Source organism: Bubalus kerabau, chromosome 4 (assembly GCF_029407905.1).
Source record: "Bubalus kerabau isolate K-KA32 ecotype Philippines breed swamp buffalo chromosome 4, PCC_UOA_SB_1v2, whole genome shotgun sequence".
Lineage (NCBI taxonomy): Eukaryota > Metazoa > Chordata > Mammalia > Artiodactyla > Bovidae > Bubalus > Bubalus kerabau.
Genome location: NC_073627.1, coordinates 30,571,456 through 30,592,031, shown reverse-complemented (window position 1 = coordinate 30,592,031; position 20,576 = coordinate 30,571,456). Strand labels below are relative to the sequence as shown.

At 45.0% G+C, this 20,576-nt stretch overlaps 1 protein-coding gene across 2 annotated transcripts in view; it reads right to left on the bottom strand.

The window, feature by feature from the left end:
- Positions 1–20,232, bottom strand: part of SPECC1 (sperm antigen with calponin homology and coiled-coil domains 1) — a 212,290-nt gene extending 192,058 nt beyond the window's left edge. Inside the window, exons 1-4 of one of the 2 annotated variants that reach the window (XM_055576420.1) lie at positions 20,154–20,232; positions 17,121–17,229; positions 13,188–13,256; positions 7,791–7,918 (exon numbers count right to left, since the gene is read on the bottom strand). The gene's annotated coding sequence lies outside the window, so the exon portion shown is untranslated. The remainder of the gene's footprint in view (positions 1–7,790; positions 7,919–13,187; positions 13,257–17,120; positions 17,230–20,153) is intronic. The other variant, XM_055576422.1, reaches the window with a different exon arrangement.
- Between the last annotated feature and the right edge of the window lie 344 nt (positions 20,233–20,576).

The window sequence follows — 20,576 nt, the reverse complement described above, 5'->3', positions numbered from 1 at the left end:
GAAAGCATTTGACAAGTTCAAGACAGAATTTAAATTATAACTTTTAAAAAGAAATACCCACGGGCTTATTTGGGACATACTGTGCTGTATTTTTCCATGTACTATTTTCAGTAAAGCAGTTAGCAAACTTGAAAGATCATAATAACAAACATGTGCTTCTGTAACTCTGAAATTGTGACTAAAGGAAGTTCTTCTTCACCAGTTCATGCACACATTTGTGTTAAAAAATGTAACAATCTATTTTTCCCTGGAGAATACCCAAGGCCAGTTTAACTAAAGGAGGATGGTCACTGAAGTGAAGCTATCAAGCATGAGCCTAAGTGTTAATATATTTCAGAACAACAACAACAAAAAATCTTAATTCCCTCTGCCAACCCTGCAAATGCATTTCCTATATCACTGGGGAGACAGGTGAGAGAATGTAGAATGACCAACCAAAGGCCTTATTTCTCTCAGCAAAATCAATTTGAAGCTAGTAAGTAAACATATGTCCTCACAATGAATAGCAGGTTATGTCCAGAAGAACTATTTAAAACATCTTACTCTGAGGATACTACTAAAATCTTTCAACATGATTTCTCTCCAAAATAATTTTATTGAATTAGTATTTTTTTTTTATTATAAGACTACATTTTAAAAATATTTTACTTTATTGATTTTTGGCTGTGCTGGGGCTTTATTGGTGCATGTGGGCTTTCTCTAGCTGCGGCCTGAGGGCTCTCACCGTGGCGGCATCTCTCACTGAGGACCCAGGCTCTAGGGCGCGCAGCCTTCGATGGTTGCAGAGGGCTCTCACCATGGCGGCATCTCTCACGGAAGACCCAGGCTCTAGGGCGCACAGCCTTCAGTAGTCGCGGCCCACGGTCTCAGTCGGGTGCAGAGCAGGGGCTCAGCAGGTGCAGCGCAGGGGCTTGTGAAGTTGTTCTGAGGCATGTGAGCTCTTCCCAGACCAGGGATCGAACCCACATCCTCTGCATTGGCAGGCGACTCTTAACCACTCACCCACCAGGGAAGCCCTAAATTTTAAAATGTCTGACATTTACAGTCAACTGAAAAAGCTATAAGCTTACAGTCCTGTATCATTACAGTCTCAAAGCTAGACTTAGCCTACACCACCCTGTCATTTGTAACTCTTGTTAAAATGCCAGACTACAGCTCCTTTAAAGAAAAACAAACCCGGCGCATGGTGTCAGGCATCCTTTGCTGCTGCTTATAGTGACTAAGTCCCACACTTCTAATACAGCTTTCATCTACTTACTACACATCAAAGGGTTTTACAGGGTTTTCTCTTTACACCTTAATTCAGTTTGTTCAGGATACTGTCACTCTTTCCCAGATAAAAATGAGGAAAATAAACTGAGCAACTTACAAAATAATACTGAGGATGATTAGGTGGAAGTTTATAAAACAAATTTGGCTGTGAGTTAAATCATCACTGAACCCAGGTCATACGTACATGAAAATGTACCATATGAGGCTGTGTATTTTTGTGAATGTTTGAAATATTCTGCACTATAAGTTTAAAGAAAAAATAAAAGAAATTAAACAAATGACTTAAAAGTCACAAAGCAGAGACTTCCCTGATGGTCCAGCTGTTAAGAATCCACTTGCCAATGCAGGGGACATGGGTTTGATCCCTGGTCCAGGAAGATCCCACCAGCCACAAAGGAACTAAACCCATGCACCACAACTACTGAAGCCCCTTGCATCCGAGAGCCCCTGCTCACAAGAGAAGCCACCGTAATAAGAAGACCGAGTACTGAAACTAGAGAAAGCCCGCTCGCAGCAATGAAGACCCAGTGTAGCCAGAAACACATAAATAAAGATGGTAAAGATAAACATTTGAAACAGGGCAAGTGGTGGGGGTGCGGGGGGAGTCAAAGCAATACACAAAGAGTGCCTGGCAGAAAAGAAAACCCTAGTTCACCTATAGCTTGGTGGCTAGACACACCAGCGGTGTACTGTCACCTTTAGGGTGAGCTGTTTCAAAAGTCACCTTCAGCAATGGAATGATTCATTCCAGGTGAGTCATGTCCTCCTGCCTTACTATTAATTACCTGTAAGACCAGCCTCAGATCTTATTATAGCCATGGTGGCACACAGAAGCCAATAAAATGTCTGCCATCCTGCAGAGAACTTGTTGTTAGCCTTACAAGAAATGCTAGAAGGAGTTCTTCAAGGTGAAAGCAAGTGAGCCCAGAAGGAAATTCAAATTCACACACACAAAAATTCAAGGAGCACCAGTAAAGGTAATTATGCGATTATAAATGGGAGTAAAAAACACAGGTTTCATCCTCCTCTGAACTGATTATTTTAAATTATGTGGTGAGAAAGACAGTGGGAGCAAGTAGTTGGAAGCTGCAGTATACACGGGGTCCTTGGGAGGCACCCAGGAGGTAGGCCCTGCCTCACCTCGGAGAGTCTAGAGTTGCAGCCTGACCTCGAACCGAGCAGGTCTCTCTCTCCTTGATGCTACTTCAGAGCCTGAATACACTTTAATTTCTGCACACATCACACTGTTTATAATCATTTTATAAGCTTCTGGATTAGTCAGGACTTTCTAGGTTGCAAGTGACATGAAACTAATCTGACATGAAACTAATCTTGCTTAGTTTCACAAAGCAAGAGGGAAGGAGGACCAGATTTCGTAAATAAACCCTGGAAAGTGCAGGGGTGGATGTGGCCTAAGGAACCACTGGACCAAGGGAGACTCTCTCCGCACATCTTTCTGCCTGTCTCTCAGTGAGGGTGGGTTCAGGCCCCACCAGATTCATTGATTAATTAATTGTGCAAATATCATAATCCATCAATGCTAACACACCCAATATCCCTGAGGTCAGCACGCCTCCTATGATCGCCGCTGGCTGGTCAATGCTGCTCAGTCCGTGACAGAATAAGCTCCCTGAAAAGCACAGTAACTTGGCTTTCACTCCAGGTGGCCTCAGAGCTGACCACAGTCCTACACTATTCCAGGCTTCACACCAAAGAGGACCATCGAAGGAGCGGTATGAGTCCTGGCTGCTTTATCAACACAGTCTGCAGATCCCTTTAGGTGAAATAAGGAAGGGCCAGCATCAAATTCACAGAATGGGTGTCACAAGCCCAAAAGAAAACCCTGGAGACAACGTGGAACACTTTCACAACCACACACAACATGTTACCAGGGTTTTTGGTGGCAGAGGGGGACTTCATCTGTGAAAAATCACAAACGACCTGGAGTCAAAAGTGACTTAGAAGAGAAGGTTTTAGGGCTTCCCTGGTGTTCCAGAAGTTAAGAATCTGCCTGCCAAAGCAGGGGTCACCGGTTCTTATCCTTGGTCTAGGAAGATCCCACATGCCGCAGGACAACCAGTAGTCACCACAACTATTGAGCCTGCGTGTTCTACAGCCTGTGCTCCACCTGAGAAGCCTGAACACTGCAACAAAGAGCAGCCCGGCTCCCACAACTAGAGAAAGCATGCACACAGCAATGAAGACCCAGGGCAGCCAAAAATAAAAGAATGAATGAATGAAGTTTTTAAAAAGAGGAGGTTTTAATAGGAATTTGATAACTAGATATTTGTTGGTATTAAAAGTTAATAAATTTTTAGCATGAAAAAATTATTTTAAAAAAGAAGAGATTTTAGAAATGCCTTAAGCAGCTAACAGCACTTACACTTTCCTGTTTACATACAAATAAAAACACTGTATGATATAAACTATATGATATAAACTGTCTTAAATATGTCCAAAAGATCTTTTCATATGTCTAAAATAAAAAGTGCACATAAAAAATATGTTATGGTTTAATTAACAGTATTTTTTTCTTTCTTAGTGGAACACAAAATAATTGTTTGAAAATGGATGGCACCTTAGATTTTATGAAATTGTGTTGACAGAGCACTCACTGTGCACTGGAGACATACACTGAACCAAACAAAGATCAAGCTTCTAAATTTAAAAAACAAAAAAAAAACCCACCAAAGACCAAGTTTCCACAGAACTCACACCTCCAATGACTCCCAAGAGGGTAGGGGGCTCTGGCTACACCAGACCCATTTCAAACAACTCAGAGGAAAGTGATTAGCCTGGTCTGGGGACATGATATGTCCCCTGGAAAAGCCTCTGTGAACAGGGAGTGTGAAGTCCTATGATGGTGTCAGTCTGGGTGATGGCCATGTGCCCGAGGTGAGGTCTACTTCTGGAAGAAGACAGAAAGCAGCATGAAACAGACAAAAATCACAGTCATTTCCATGTCTGTCCTGTAAGACTGTGGGCATCTAGAAGTGGGGTTCTTGTTCTATATTGGACAGAGTCCAATCTGGAAAACAGAATTCAAGAGCTGCAGCTCAGCAGAAGTTGAAGCTCCAATACTCTGGCCACCTGTGTGCAAAGAGCTGACTCACTGGAAAAGACGCTGATGCTGAGAAACATTGAGGGCAAAAGCAGGAGGGGGCAGCAGAGGATGAGATGGTTGGATAGCATCACCAACTCAAAGGACATGAGTCCAAGCAAACTCCAGGAGATAGTAGAGGACAGGGAAACTGGAGTGCTACAGTCCATGGGGTCACAAAGAGACATGACTTAGCAAGTGACCACCAACACCAACAAAGCTCAGCAGAGGGAATTAACACGGGAACTGGTCACAAGGTTTGCAAGTGAAGCAAGTGAGGCATGCTCAATCGTGTCTGACTCTTTGCAACCCCATGGACTGTAGCCCACCAGGCTCCTCTATCCATGGGATTCTCCAGGCAAGAATACAGGAGTGGGTTGCATTTCCTACTCCAGGGTATCTTCCCAACCCAGGGATCAAACCTGTATCTTCTGCATTGGAGATACTTTACCACTGTGCCACAAAGGAAGCCCCAAAAGGTTTGGGGAATGACCAAAACACTAAGTAGGGGTGGAGAGCAAACCAGAGACTCACAATAGCAGGAGCCCTCCAACATGTTTAATAAGACTGGAGGAGCAAAGAAAGGAGGAGGTGATACCAATCAGGGTTCTTGACCTTCTCCAGTCCATAGAAATTGACCAGAGGCCAGACAAGAAATTCAGGCAAGGCTTTGTTAGAGCCCCTGCTGCAGCTGGGCTGGATGAAGCACAAACTGGAATCAAGATTGCCGGGAGAAATATCAGTAACCTCAGGTATGCAGATGACACCACCCTTATGGCAGAAAGCGAAGAAGAACTAAAGAGCCTCTTGATGAAAGTGAAAGAGGAGAGTGAAAAAGTTGGCTTAAAACTAAACATTCAGAAAACTAAGATCATGGCATCTGGTCCCATCACTTCATGGCAAATAGATGGGGAAACAGGGGAAACAGTGATAGACTTTATTTTGGGGGGCTCCAAAATCACTGCAGATGGTGACTGCAGCCATGAAATTAAAAGACACTTGCTTCTTGGAAGAAAAGTATGACCAACCTAGACAGCATATTAAAAAACAGAGACATTACTTTGTCAACAAAGGTCCATCTAGTCAAGGCTACGGTTTTTCCAGTAGTGGTGTATGGACTGAGAGTTGGACTATAAAGACAGCTGAGCGCCAAAGAATTGATGCTTTTGAACTGCGGTGTTGGAGAAGACTTTCGAGAGTCCCTTGGACTGCAAGGAGATCCAACCAGTCTATTCTAAAGGAAATCAGTCCTGAATATTTACTGAAAGGACTGATGCTGAAGCTGAAACTCCAATACTTTGGCCACCTGATGCAAAGAACTGACTCATTTAAAAAGACCCTGATGCTGGGAAAGATTGAAGGCAGGAGGGGAAGGGGACAACAGAGGATGAGATGGTTGGATGGCATCACCGACTCCATGGACATGAGCTTGAGCAAGCTCCGGGAGTTGGTGATGGACAGGGAGGCCTGGTGTGCTGCAATCCATGGGGTCACAAAGAGTCACACGACTGAGCACAAAGGGTCACACGACTGAACGACTGAACTGAAATGAACTGCTGCAGCAGGGGATACTGAGAGCAAGTAATAGGTTCCCTTGCTTGCTCCCTGAGTGGGGGTGAGCTTGTTTCTCATGTTAGGTGAGGGTGGTGTTGAGTGCAGGGGGCATGCTCAATACCCTGCTTTTGTTCCCAACACTCTGCTTTTGCTCAAGGCTCTTCAAAAGTGGCTGCTGGGTTTTTTGGTCTCTTTGTATCTTTTGTCCAGAATTTATCCCAACTGCACAGACACAATTATTTTTAGCTCCATACAGTTTCTTTGTACTTTGTTGCTGGAGGAGAGGTGTGTCCAGGTGCAAGCATTGCAGCAAAGGCTCCCGTCCTGGCCTGTCTCAGTGGGACAAAGGCCAGAGGCAAGTATCCCTCAGCTGGAGCTGGGACCACCCCTGAGACACTGTCCAAGGCAGAAAACGGGGGAGATAAATCCCCTGGCTCCCCCTCCTCTCACATCCTGGTCTCCCCTGGGGCCTCCTCCTGTACCTTTAGCTGGAGGCAGTGGCCAGGGAAGCAAGGGGATGAGTTTGGGGGTGAAGAGCCAAGTGACCAGTATCATCTTACTCATCTCTGTATCTCCAGGGCCCACCCCGGGACAAGGTTCTGATAGAAGGAAATCAACTAAGTATAGAGAGAAACAGGATTACTACCAAAATGCAAGACACGAGGTCTGAATAGTACTCCCTAGACTGGAGAGAAGAGGTAACTTACTCACACTGAGGACACAGGAAAGGGTCACAAAGGACATGGGGAAGGAAAAGGTGAAGAAATAATGAGCAGAGGAGCTTCCCTGGAAGTTCAGTGGCTAAGACTCCATGCTCCCCATGCAGCAGGCCTACATTCAATCCCTGGTCAGGGAGCTTGATCCCACGTGCTGCAACTAAGACCCGGCACCGGCAAATAAATATAAATATTTTTAAAGGAAAAAAAGAAACAGGGACTTCCCCAGCGGTCCAGTGATTAAGACTCTGCCTTCCAAAGCAGGAGGTATGGATTCGATCCCAGGTTGGGGAACTAATATTCTACATGCCTCACATAGTGTGGCTAAAAGTTAAGAAAGAAAAAAGAAATAATGAACCAAGGTTTGCCAAGGAAACAAAAAGGTGAGGAAGTTGGGCAGGCAGGGAGCCTGCACGCCTGAAGGCAAGACTGTGAATACTTTTCAAGGAAACATAAAAGGTTCAGAGTCAGATTCCATCAAGTGCTTTTTCAGTTGCTCTTAAGGTGATTACATAGCTTTCCCCTTTCATTACTTACACAATGGATTAAACTATGTCCTAATATCAAAGCAATCTTCAATTCCCAGAAGAAAATCTACTTGAAATTCGACTGAATTCATCTTGCTGTTTTATTTAGGATATTTGCATATATCCATATGTCATCTTTGTCTATAGTTGACTTTTGTACTTGTACAAAAGTTGACTTGTACTCTTGTTGACTTGTACTCTTCTCCATCAGGATTATTTTGATTTCGTGAATTTAAAGTTCTGTGATTTCTTATTTTCTGACACATTTTGATAGCATGGGGGTTGTCAGCATCAACCTCTGAAAACTGAAGGACTCAGGATTTTGTGTGGAATTTTTACCCAGTCTCTGTCCTGTCATTTCTGCTACCCACTCTGGGGCTGGTTACCACCCCCATTGCCTCCACCCCAAGCCCCCACTCCTCGCCGCCACAAAACCAGGTCTCTGCTTTCCAGCCATAGTGAGCGAAACTGTCACCTCTTGGGTTTTACAGATGAAGCACAAAAAGGCCCTGCGCCTGTCTTGCCTAATTCCCCTCCCCGCTCATTTTTGATGCCTCCATCTTACAGAAAGTCTTCCCTGATACGTTCCACCCTAGACCCATCCTGGCCTGTTCTCCTCACCTGTCTGTCTCCCCACCCAGAGCTGGAGCTTGAAGACTGAAAGTGTGCTCCATCACCAGCACCACCTCGGCACTGGCACAAGCAGGTACTTGCTTCCCAGTGATCAGGCAAATGCTGTGAGCCTGCACCTTAAAAACAACAGGAGAAAACGCTGTCAGAAAATGACAGTCTGCGGGGCAAGTCTGGACCAAACGAATGGATCACATTCACTGACATACTGTCGATGCCTGCCTTCAAGCTATGGGCTTCCCAGGTGGTTCAGATGGTAAAGAATCTGCCTGCCAATGCAGGACACGCAAGTTCGATCCCTGGGTCAGGAAGACTGAACCCTCTTTTGAAGAGGTCATGGTTACCCATTCCAGTTTCATGCCTGCAGAATCCGATGGACAGAGGAGCCTGGCGGGCTACAGTGCATGGCAAAAGAGTTGAACACGATTAAGTGACTGATCATGCATGCACGCCCCTTGAGCTATAAGAGTGGGAGGGGAGTGATTGTGAGACACTATGACTCTTAAAAAGCCTAGAATATTTACTAGTGCAGCTGGTTTTCTTTCCTGTGCTGACACTCACTGCCATCAGGAGAACAGCCACCGCACCATGCTCTGAGCTCCAAGCCCACTTCACCCCAGAACCACATGCAGGTAGCACCTTCATGGACACTAACTATCATCACGCTTGTTTATTTTCAAGGCTTTGCTCCACACACAGCAGGGGCTGATCATAAACTCAGAAGACCACATGACCAGGAGGTCACGGGAACAAGTGAGGCCTGCCGGGTGGCAGATAGTCTACCACTCGGTTACCATAGCTGACACTAAAACACAGCTGATACAATAGAGGCTAGAAATCTGGATTTTTATGTGAAATATCTTGATTATTAACATGTTGTCAATTAACAAGCACAGTCATTTATCTTGGTATCTGGGGGCAAATAAAAAAACTCAGTTATATATAACTGAGTCACTTGGCTGTACAGCAGAAACACAATATATATATGTATATTCTTTTCATATTTCTTTTCCAGTATGGTTTATCACAAGATACTGAATACAGTTCCCTGTGCTCTATAATAGGATCTTGTTGTTTATCCATACTGTATGTAATAGTTTACATCTGCTAATCCTGAACTCATAATCCTTCCCTCCCCTTCTTCTTCTTCTTCTTCTTCTTCTAAGTCGTTTCAGTCGTGTCCGACTCTGTACGACCCCATAGACGGCAGCCCACCAGGCTCCCCCGTCCCTGGGATTCTCCAGGCAAGAATATCAGAGTGGGTTGCCATTTCCTTCTCCAATGCATGAAGGTGAAAAGTGAAAGTGAAGTCGCTCAGTCCTGTCCGACTCTGAGCGACCCCATGGACTGCAGCCCACCAGGCTCCTCCATCCATGGGATTTTCCAGGCAAGAGTACTGGAGTGGGGTGCCATCGCCTTCTACCTCCCCCCAAATTGGTTATTTTGACTACAGAATTAAGGATTTCCTTAAGATACTAACAACAAAGTGGACATCATGTATCAGGAGAAACCATTTGTATCTTCTAAAAATCAGTAAGTGGTTAATGTCTAAAAAATATTCTAGTCAGAAATCTCAACTGGAAAATGGAGGGGAGGATATTCCCTGATGGTGCAGTGGTTAAGACTGGGGCTTTCACTGCTATGGGTCAGGGTTTGATCCCTGGTCGGGGAAATAAGATCCCGCAAGCCATGTGGCGAGGCCAAAAAAAACAAAAATGGGGAAACAGCATGAACAGGCAATTTACATTAAAGAAAACACAACAAGGTAGCAAGCATACACATTCTCAAGTGTATATACTCAGTAGTAACCAGAGAAATGTAAATAGAGTAAGACTGCAAAAAATTAGAAAGCTGGACAATGCCAAGTGTTTACAGAGAGAAAGGTCTTTGGAATCCAGTGCACTCTGGGGAGATGCAGAATGGCGTGGCCTCGCTCAGAAGCAATCAGTGGTACTTGGTCCTAAACACTAAGTACAGGCACGCACTGTGAGCAGGCAGCCCCGCTCCTGGCCCACATCCAGAGAGACTCTCCCAGAAGTCCATATGGGACATGTATGAGAGCTTCCCTCAGCACTGCTTGTAGTGTCTGGGCGTAGGAATCAATGTGGGCATCCATCACCAGGAGAGAGAGAGGCAGGATGTGGTGGATACACAAACTGGACAGTCACCATAGTGACAGGAATGAGTCATAGAAACATGGCAGTTGAGTGATAACACTAGAAGAGTCTAACATGACACTACTTATGTAAATTAAAAATACCCTCCCACGGGGACGTCCTTGGCAGTCCAGTGGTTAAGAACTGGCCTTCCAATGCAGGGGGTGCAGGTTTGATCCCTGGTCAGGAATGAAGATCCCACATGTCTAGAGGCAACTAAGCCCAAGTGCCACAGCGAAAGATCCTGTGTACTGCAACTAGGAGTCCACACAGACAAAGAAAGAAGAAACAAAGGAGATAACAAACTAAATTTTTTAAAAGAGAAAAAATAAGAAAAAACATGCACACAAAACAATACACATTCTTGAGAATACATACACACAAGATGTGGAGGTATTGGGTAGGGTAGAAATCTCCACTCAAATCCAAGTATTTGGGGAAGATTTGAGCACATTATATCATGATGGCATCAAGAGACTGAATACATAACAGTTACATTTGGGAAAATACCTACAAATAAAACCACAATGATGCTCAAAAAAAAAAGAATACATACAATAAGAGCATGTGTATTAAACAGAATAGTCGGCCATGGCGGGGGTGGGAAAGAGAATGAGACAGTGGGCTACACAGAAGAAAAAGGAATAAATTATAAATTTATAAACTATAAACCAACGAAAGCACGAAAAAGCACACAAGACGAGAGAGGGGCTCAGATGGAGAAGCTGTTCTTTTGGAGAAGGAACTGGCAACCCACTCCAGTATTCTTGTTTGGGAAATCCCATGGACAGAGGAGCCTGGTGGGCTACAGTCCATGGGTCGCTAAGAGTCAGACATGACTGAGCATGCGCACACACACAGGTTTACATCACCATCCTCATCACAGAACACAAGTCAGCGATGTGTGGATCAAGGATGGAGAAGAGATGCCTTTCCATGTTCTTGTAGCTGCTCCTTCCAGAAGCACTAACAGATACCAGCGTAAGCGCTTCACCCTGCCGGGGAGGCTCTGGGTCTATAGCTACATGTGGTTTGCTGTTTGGCCCTCAGAGAATTCTCAGTCTTGTGGGAGATTAAACTTAGACACAAAGTGAAGCAACAAAAGCCACTGAACACAGTCATGGAAGAGAAGTAAGGGATAAAATGCCCCATGGGTGGAGCCATGGCCAGAGTTTGGGGAGCAGAGCCTGTGGTGGAAGAGATGACCTGAATGATCTAGGAAAAGATACACATGACACTGGGGATGGTCACGTGCCTTTCACCAGTTGCCCTGCCACTGGTGACCGAAGACCAGCAAGAGAACCGATCACTTAACAGCCCAGTGGTCACCCCATGCTCTGCCCCTCAAGGCTGCTTGCCACGCAACAAACTTCAGCTTATTCCAAAGTCAGGAAATAGTGCTTTACCCGTAATACTCCAGAAATGCTGCTTTCTCCCGAGAGAGGGCAAAGGGCACTTGGCAATTTGGTTGGGAGAAGTCATTTCCAGGTATGGTATCCATTTTTTTCCTGTGGAAAACAGGAGGGCCATTTTACAACAAAGGGTTAACAGGGCAGGCCTGAGACAGGCCTGAGCCAGTCGGCCCTTGGCTGGCACCTGGGAACTTGGATTTTGCTTCCTGATGTTTGCAGGACTGATAAGAGAGGCTCTTATTGCCCCTAAACTGTTTGTGCAAACACTGGTTTATGCTCAACACCTGCTTCCCTTCCAGGAGCCTGGAGTTTGGGTGGATGCTAGGCAGAGGGTGCCCGGTGTGACCAGCACCCAGAAAAGACCCTGGGGCCCAGTCTCAGGAGAGCTTCCTGGAGGAATGTGCTTCAGCTGTGTTTGCACAGCTTGTCGCCGGGTGGCTCCCCAGGAGAGGACTCTCAGAAACCTGTGCCTGGTCCCCAGGGCTTGGCCCTTCTGGGCTCTTCCCTTTGCTGGTCTTGCTTTGTATCCTTCACAGTGATAAGTCACAGCCATGGGGATGACCATGTGAGAATGTGAGGAGTCCCGTGAGACCTCCTAGGAAATCTCTGAACCTGGGGGTGGTCTCTGGGACCCCCTCAACAACAGAAATTGATTCAAGATAAAAGGTAATATTGGAGAACGGACTTGTGGACACAGTGGGGGAAACTGGACTAAATACATACTTCTGCTTTCCTACCCTAAAATTCTTTGGAACGACAGAAATATTTTTAAACCACTAAATCAATAAGAGACCTGGGGAACAAGAAACAAGACCAGTGGCCAACGAAAGCACCTAAGACACTTCTGAGAGGCACAGCATACTCAGGGTCAGACTGCCCGACTGAACCACAGCCCGGCACCAGCCTGGGAGGAGCCCGTCATGCAGGGTTTCAGGCTCCAGATCAGCAGAGGGAATGAGGGGCAGGGGTGGGATCTGACAAGGAGATGAACTGGGGCACGGCAGCCGGGATGGCCAGGCCCCTGGGACTCCTCCCTGCACACTGAGCGGCCATGACATGAGCCCCTGCCCTGGACCACACAGTCCACGAAGCAGCACATCACAGTCTCCAGCAATCACCAGAGGCAGCAAAGAGGCAGGCAGGAAAACAGGAACCCTCACGCTCGAGTATGAGCATCTGAAGGCGGATGCCCCAGGTTCTTACTCAGCGTCATGAAATGGGGACACCAAGTCAACAGGAAGATGTATGCCTGAGAGGGGAGTTAATGAAGCACATTGTTGTTGTTTAGTCGCTGTCGTGTCCGACTCTTTTGTGACCCCATGGATTGCAGTCTGCCCAGCTCCTCTGTCCATGGAATTCTCCAGGCAAGAATACTGGAGTGGGTTGCCACTTCCTTCTCCAGGGGATCTTTCTGACCCAGGGACAGAACCACTGCGCCTGCTGCCTTGCAGGTGGGTTCTTTACCGCAGAGCCACCTAGGAAGCCCAATGAAGCATGTAGAAGAAATTATTAAATGTCTTTGGAAAGATGGAAGGGACGCATGACTATGAAAAGCAAGAGCCAACTGTTGGTTAAAATCTCTACATGGTGAAATTAAAAAGTGCACACGGGGGACATCCCTGGCGGTTCAGTGGTTAGGGCTTTGCCTTCCAATGTAGAGGGTGAGGGTTTGATCCCTGGTTGGGAAGCTAAGATCCAAAAAAAAAAAAAAAACATAAACAACAGAAGCAATATTGTAACAAATTCAATAAAGACTTTACAAATGGTCCACATCAAAAAAAGATTAAAAAAGAAAAATAAAACCCAGTCAAGGGAATTACCTGGTGGTCCAGCGGTTAGGGCTCGACGCTTTCACTGCTTGGGTCCGGGTTTGATCCCTGGTCAGGGAACTAATGGAGGTGTAGCAAAAAAAAAAAAGCAGGGTCAAGGGAAGTACTATTTGTGCAAAAAAAAGGAGGACTTAAGAACATAATTCATATTTACTTGTATTTTCATAAAGTGTCCCTGAAAGGATATATAAGAAACTAATAACAATGGTTACCTACTTTTGAGGTGACAGAGAACTTGGTGGGGAGATGAAGGAGCACCTTTTACTTACAGCTTTTAATACAGTATAATTTTTGAACACTGAATATCTTATTTATTCCAAAAATTAAATTTTAAAAAAGTAGAAACCTTGAAAATTGAATACATGATTAAAAAAAAAACACTCAATAGATGGGCTAAAGAGTTGATGGGACAAAGCTAAACTAGATTTGTAGAATCTTCTAGAATGCAGCCCAAAAATGATAGAACATTTGACAGAAAAGTCAAGAAACATGAAGGATAAATTAAGAAATCTTAATATCCATTTTCATACTATTTTATTTTATGTTTTGGCCACACAGCATGTGGGATCTTAGTTCTCCAACCAGGGATCAAACCCTCGCCCCCTGCACTGGAAACACAGAGTCTTAACCACTGGACTGCCAGAGTCCCAAGAAATTCTAATACCCATTTAACAGTAATTCCAGAAGCAGAAAATGAAGAGAATGGAGGAGGCAGGGAAACATTCAAACTTCCCCAGGGCCAAAGAAATATTTATATACAGAATGAAAGGGACCACTGAGAACTAAGCAGGAAGAACAAGAGAAATCCACCCCAAGGCAAATAGTGGTGAGATTTTAGAATACAAAGAAAAAAGAAAAAATTGTAGAGCTTCAGAGAAATAAACAGGTTAACAAAAAAACAAACAAAAAAGTGAGAATCAGATTACAAAGACTTCTCATTAACCACACTAGAGGCCAGCAGATAATAAAGAATTATCTTCAAAACTCAGACATTTTTAAACTAGAATCCTATACCCAGTCAAGAGTATTCACATGGAAAAGCAAAGTTTTTTAATATTTTTAAAACTTACGAAGGCTCAGAAAGTTTACCACCCATAGAATCTTTAGGGAAAAAAAATTTACTGAAGGACTCATGCGATCAAAACAACTAATGAATCCAAAAATTAGAAAAACAAGATAAAACAGTCAGTGATGAACAAATAATCAGTTAAACTTATGACTGTTGACACATAATGTACAAAACCCCCAAATCTCATATATACAAATTATCTTTAAACATCAAGAGAAAAAATGCTTAGGTATGTGTGAAAACTTAAGGATACCAAAAGAGCTCAAATTCATCTATCATCAGGGAAATCCAAGTTAAAACTGCAATGTCATACCCACCAGAATGACTAAAATAAAAAAGAAATTACCAAGAGTTGGCAAGGATGTGAGGCAACCACATATGCTTCTCGGGACATAAGCTGACGCAACCACTGTTGCAAACTGTTTGGCAGCGTCTGTAAAGACTGAGCATATGCACACTCTATGACCGAGCAATTTCACTTCTAGATACACACTCAACAGAAACGCATCCATCCATCCAGCAAAGACGTGTACTAGGATGTTCACGGCGCACTATTCATGATAACCCCAAACCACAAACCACCTAAAGCCAGCCGAGGCAGAATGGATATCCATATGGTGATACATACAAACAGTGGAACGTATACAGCAATGGAATGAACAAGCCACAACCACACTCCAGAATCCTACAAATTGCACAAATGCAATGTTGACAGAAAGCAGCTAAATACAAAGGAGCACGTACTGTACAATTCTATTGCTATCAAGTACAGAAATGGGAAAACCAATCTATTGTCAGAAATGGCAGGGGTTATCCTTGGCAGTGAGCAGCAGGATGACAGAATCTGGAATGTGGGAAAGGTTGTTCTTATTTTTGTTTGTTTCTTGTTTTGCCTGCTGGTTAAACATGTATTTAGTTAGTCAAAATTCATCAAGCTGTTAAGATGTGTATACCTTTACATGTTCATGTTATACCTCAATAAAAAGGTGTCTCCAAATTCAAGGGTGCCAAACACAAGCAGAGTAAGAACATGTAACTTTGTTCTTTGTAACTTCCATGTCTTGAGAGAAATAAAATAGAACAAAACGAAAAAAAAAAAAAGAAATCCTCAGTCAACCCAACAAAAAATAGGAAAAGGGTGGAGGCTGTCAGGAAATAAGCACAAGACATTGAAAACATAAAACAAGACAGCAGGAATAGGACCCAAAATAACATTAATCAAATATAAATAGGTTAAAGTCACTGATTGAAAGATAAAGATTTCACGTCCATTAAGATGGCTACTTTCAAAAAAAAAAAAAAACAGAAAATAAGCATTGGAAAAGATAAGGAAAAACTGGAACTCTTGCACACTGTTTCAGGAATGTAAAAAGGTACAGCTGCTGGGGAAATAATAAAGCAATACCTCCAAAAATTAAAAACAAAATGATCATATAATCTTGAAATTTGATGTTTGGGTAACTACCCAAAAGCACAGAGAGCAGGGTCTTGAAGAGGGGTTGTACACCCATGTTCAGACCAACATTACTGACAACAGCTGCAATGTGGAAGCAACCCAGATGAAATAACATGCAAAATGTGGTCTGTATGCACAATGGAATGGTATTCAGTCTCATAAAGAAAGAAAGGACACCTGGTACAACATGGACTGACCTTGAGAACACGACGGTAAGAGAAAAAAACCAGTCACAGAAAGACAAATTCTGCATGAGGTACCTAGAACAGGCAATTTCACAAACAGAAAGTACAGTGGCAGTTACCAGGAGCTGGGGGCAGGGTGGGGTGTGTATTGTTTAATGGGAACAGTTTAGATGTTGCAGGTGATAAAGTTCTGCAGCTTGGCTGCACAGCAACACTAATATACTTACTACTAGTGAACTGTACCGGAGAAGGCGATGGCACCCCACTCCAGTACTCTTGCCTGGAAAATCCCATGGACGGAGGAGCCTGGTAGGCTGCAGTGCATGGGGTCGCTAAGAGTCGGGCACGACTGAGCGACTTCACTTTCACTTTTCACTTTCATGCATTGGAGAAGGAAATGGCAACCCACTCCAGTGTTCTTGCCTGGAGAATCCCAGGGACGGGGGAGCCTGGTGGGTTGCCGTCTATGGGGTCACACAGAGTCAGACACGACTGAAGCGACTTAGCAGCAGCAGCAGTGAACTGTACCAAAGAAGGCGATGGCACCCCACTCCAGTACTCTTGTCTGGAAAATCCCATGGACGGAGGAGCCTGGTAGGCTTCAGTCCATAGGGTCGCCAAGAGTTGGACTCGACTGGGCGACTTCCCCTTCACTTTTCAGTTTCATGCATTGGAGAAGGAAATGGCAACCCACTCCAGTGTTCTTGCCTGGAGAATCCCAGGGACAGGGGAGCCTGGTGGGAGGCCATCTATGGGGTCGCACAGAGTCGGACTGAAGTGACTTAGCAGCAGCAGCAGCGGTGAACTGTACGCTTAAAAATGACTAAAATGGTAAATTTTATATGTGTATTTACTCTAACTTTTCAAAAAAGACAAACACTAAGGAATAAAACAAAATCTTCCTGTTAGCTAATCACAAGAGTAATACCTAAAACAAAGTACAGAAAATCAAAAATAAATTAATATTACTAGAAGATATGCCAGATAAAGGGCTTCCCTGGTGACTCAGCAGTAAAGAATCTGCCTGCAAAGCAAGAACTGCAGAAGATGTGGGTTTGATCCCTGGGTCGGGAAGATCCCTTCCGGGAGGGCATGGCAACCCATTCTAGCCAGGAGAACCCCATGGACAGAAGAGCCTGGAGGGCTACAGTCCATGGGGTCGCAAAGAGTCAGACACAACTGAAGTAATTTAGCATGGAGGCATGCATACACACCGCTTATAAGGCTTCCCAGATGGCTCAGTGGTAAAGAATCCACCCGTCAATGCAGGATCCCCTGGAAAAGGAAATGGCAACCCACTCTAGTCTTCTTGCCTGGGAAATCCTATGGACAGAGGAGCCTGGTGAGCTACAGTCCATGGGGTCACAAAACAGTCAGACACAACATAGTGACTAAGCAACAACATTGCTATGGCTGGCTCATAAATGTATATATTTAATAATACTACAAAAACGAATAGAACAAAAGAAAACCACTAGGGATCACAGTGGAAGTCCTTAACACAATTCTCAGAATCAATAGGTCAAGCAAAAAATAAGGGTCTGGAGAATATAAATTATACTTACTAAATGTGAGATGAACATTTAATTTTGTACAGGGAAAAGTCACTAAAACTGACAGCTTGTTAGACTACAGATTAATTTCTACTTTTCATCTTTCAGCACTATGGCAGAATTGAAGTCCCCATACCTTCCACCAACAAATTATCTTTTAAAAATGCCACACACACACACACACACATATATGTATGAAACTTTGGACTCACTGGACTAGAAAAAACGGTTGAAGCCAAAATTCAAGAATGTGGGAAAATTAAAGGCATTTTCAGATATTATAAAAACAGAAAAATGTATCATCACTGACAGAACTTGCAAAGAAGGTACTTCAGGGAGAAGGCAGGTGATCGAAAAAAGAGAATCTATGGTCAGGAAGGAATGAAGAGTGAGGACAACGGTAAACAGGTAGATAAATTTAATAAATCTAGCTAACAAATAATAGCTAATAAACAAATCTAGCTAATAAATAATCTAAACAATTATCTAGCTAACCTAGAAAATAATAACAGCAATAATGTCTAATTTGAAGAGTTAAAGTAAGAATAGAGCCAACACCAAACAAGAGGTGACAGGAATTATAAGTCCTTGCCTCCATTAGGAGGACTGATTGATTATATGATCGAATCTTTCGACTCAAAAGGCTAAAATTTGAGTAAAATAAACCCAAGTTAAGGAGAAAGAAAAAGAACAGAAATTAATGACACAGAAAAAAATCAATAGGATTAATCAATAAATCCAAAAGCTAGTTTAATCAATAAATCCAAAAGCTGGTTATTTGAAAAGAAGTAAGCAAGCATGAAGCAAGTCTGGCCAATTAAAAAAGAGAAAAGGTGGACACATACGCACGCATACACACACACAAGTAAGTACAAACAGGAAAGCGCACTGCAGACATGGAAGACTTTTTCTCTTACAACAGACTACTATACATAACATTATGTTAACATATGTTAAATTTCTTTTTTTTTTAACATATGTTAACTTTCAACTGTGCTAATGATTTTCTAGGAGGACATAAAATATTATGTTGAAGAGGCAGAAAACTTTAGAAAAGCCAATGATGGAAAAAATGGAAAGGTAGTTAAATACTAATACCAACTTCTTTAAAAAAAAAACAAAAACAAAAACACCACCACCAGCAGTCCAGGCAGTCTGCAGTCAGATTCTGCCAGACTTCGGGACCAGATCACTCTGCTTCAGAGCATGAAGAAAACTTTCCCCTCTCCACCACTGAGGACAGCATAACCTTATGAACTCAGATATGGGAGGAGGGTGAAAAAACATAACACCAATCTCTTATCAATACAGATCCCAAAATCCTAAATAAAATGTCAGCTAACTGACTCTATCAAACAACCCATACATGCATTTTAAATTATCCCAGTATTTTGGCGACAGAAAAACTAGCAAAATAATCTCCTGTGATGTTAACAATGTCAAGAAGAAAACTACATGGTCATATCAGTACATGCTATACAGAAGCATTTTGGGAGGGGGGTGGAAATCCACAAAACAGAAACTGACTTAATCTGATAAAGAAGATCCTTAGTGAGGAAACTGGCAACATTCCCCTAACACCAAGCCCAGGACAAAAACGTCCTATTTAATAGTCAAGGCTCTGGAGAGGTGGTCCATAGAAAACAAGAAATGAGTACAAACATTAGAAAGAGACCTCTGTTGTTTAACAGAAAAGAAGACTGTCCATGTACAACAAGCAGACAAATCAACTGGAAAAAGGATTAAAACGAAGAGACCTCAGAGAGGACGCTCCAGGTCTAGTTTGGGGCACAAATCAAACTTAGTTTGCTTCCGGACTTCGTCCTGCAAAGCTGTTTTCTGACAGGCTTGCCCCCACCCCCAACCTCGTCTCCCATCTTAAATGAAACAGCATCTTGTTTGAAACTAGATGACAGAAATCTTCTGAAACCAAAATTTGACTTGTGACGACTCAGCGGCGCTTTATCTGCTGCCTGCAGCGCCCGCAGCTGCTGATGGATAAGCGCGTCACGGCGGGCGAAATGCTCCCGATAGAGGGCAAGGGCGAGCAGCCTCCGGGAACGCGTCTCTCCAAGCAAGCATCGCTCATTATATAAACTTACCTGCTGGCAAACGCAGCGCCCACACCTCAAAAATGAGATATTCAGGGTCCGAATTCCCTTTTTTAAAAAGAATTCTAAAACTAACGGCGTTCCCCGGATGCGCGAGGAGGAGGCGTCCCCCTGCGCTCCTGACAGGCTGCGCATCCCAGGCCACCCGGCATCCCAACGGCGCCTGGGTCCAGGTGCGCCGCGCCGGCCGGGCTAGCGCAGCGGGGCCCACGGTTCGCAGGAGCCCGGACCCCACGGCCCGCCCCGCCTCGCAGCACCCGGGACAGCTCCCGCGGGGCCGCTCCGGGGGTGCCTCTGGGGCCCCGTGTCCGCGGCGCCCGCCTCCGTCCAGCGCTCCCGGACACTCCCGGCCCGGAGGGGAGGCCAGTCTCGTGCCGCGCCACCTGCGACACGGGTCCGGCCGCCCGGGTTGGACGGGCCGGACGCCGCCTCAGCGAGGGGCAGCCCCGCAACCCGCGCCGGACCCCACACCCCGGACCCCGCACCCCGGACCCCCTTTCCGGACCTAGACCGGGATCCGCAGCCCGAGATGACCCCGCGGCTCAGACGCGAGGCGAGAGTGTTCAGCGCCGACCCCACTCACCCGCCAGCTCCGCTCCGCAGCCAGCCGCCGCCGCGGCTCCCGCGCTCCCTCACTGACTTCCCGAGGGGCCCCCGCCGCCGAGCGGCGCCCCGAGCCGTCTGCAGGGGGCGCGCGCGAGCGGCGCGGGGCAGCCTGGGAGATGTAGTCCCGCAGCCCTGCGCCGTCTCCCGCCCACGCGATGCCCAGACCGCAAAGCTCGGTGCCTAGACCGCTAAGCGTGGTACCTGATCCGCAAAGCTCGGCACTCGGACCGCAAAGCGCGGTGCCTGAACCACAGAGCTCAGTACCCGGCCGACCAGCGCGGTACCTGGACCTCAAAGCTCGATAGCCGAACCGCAGAGCTCGGTACTAGGACCGTTCAGCGCGGTACCGGAACCGCCCAGCTGGTACCTGAACCGCCAAGCGTGGTAGCCGACCAGCTCG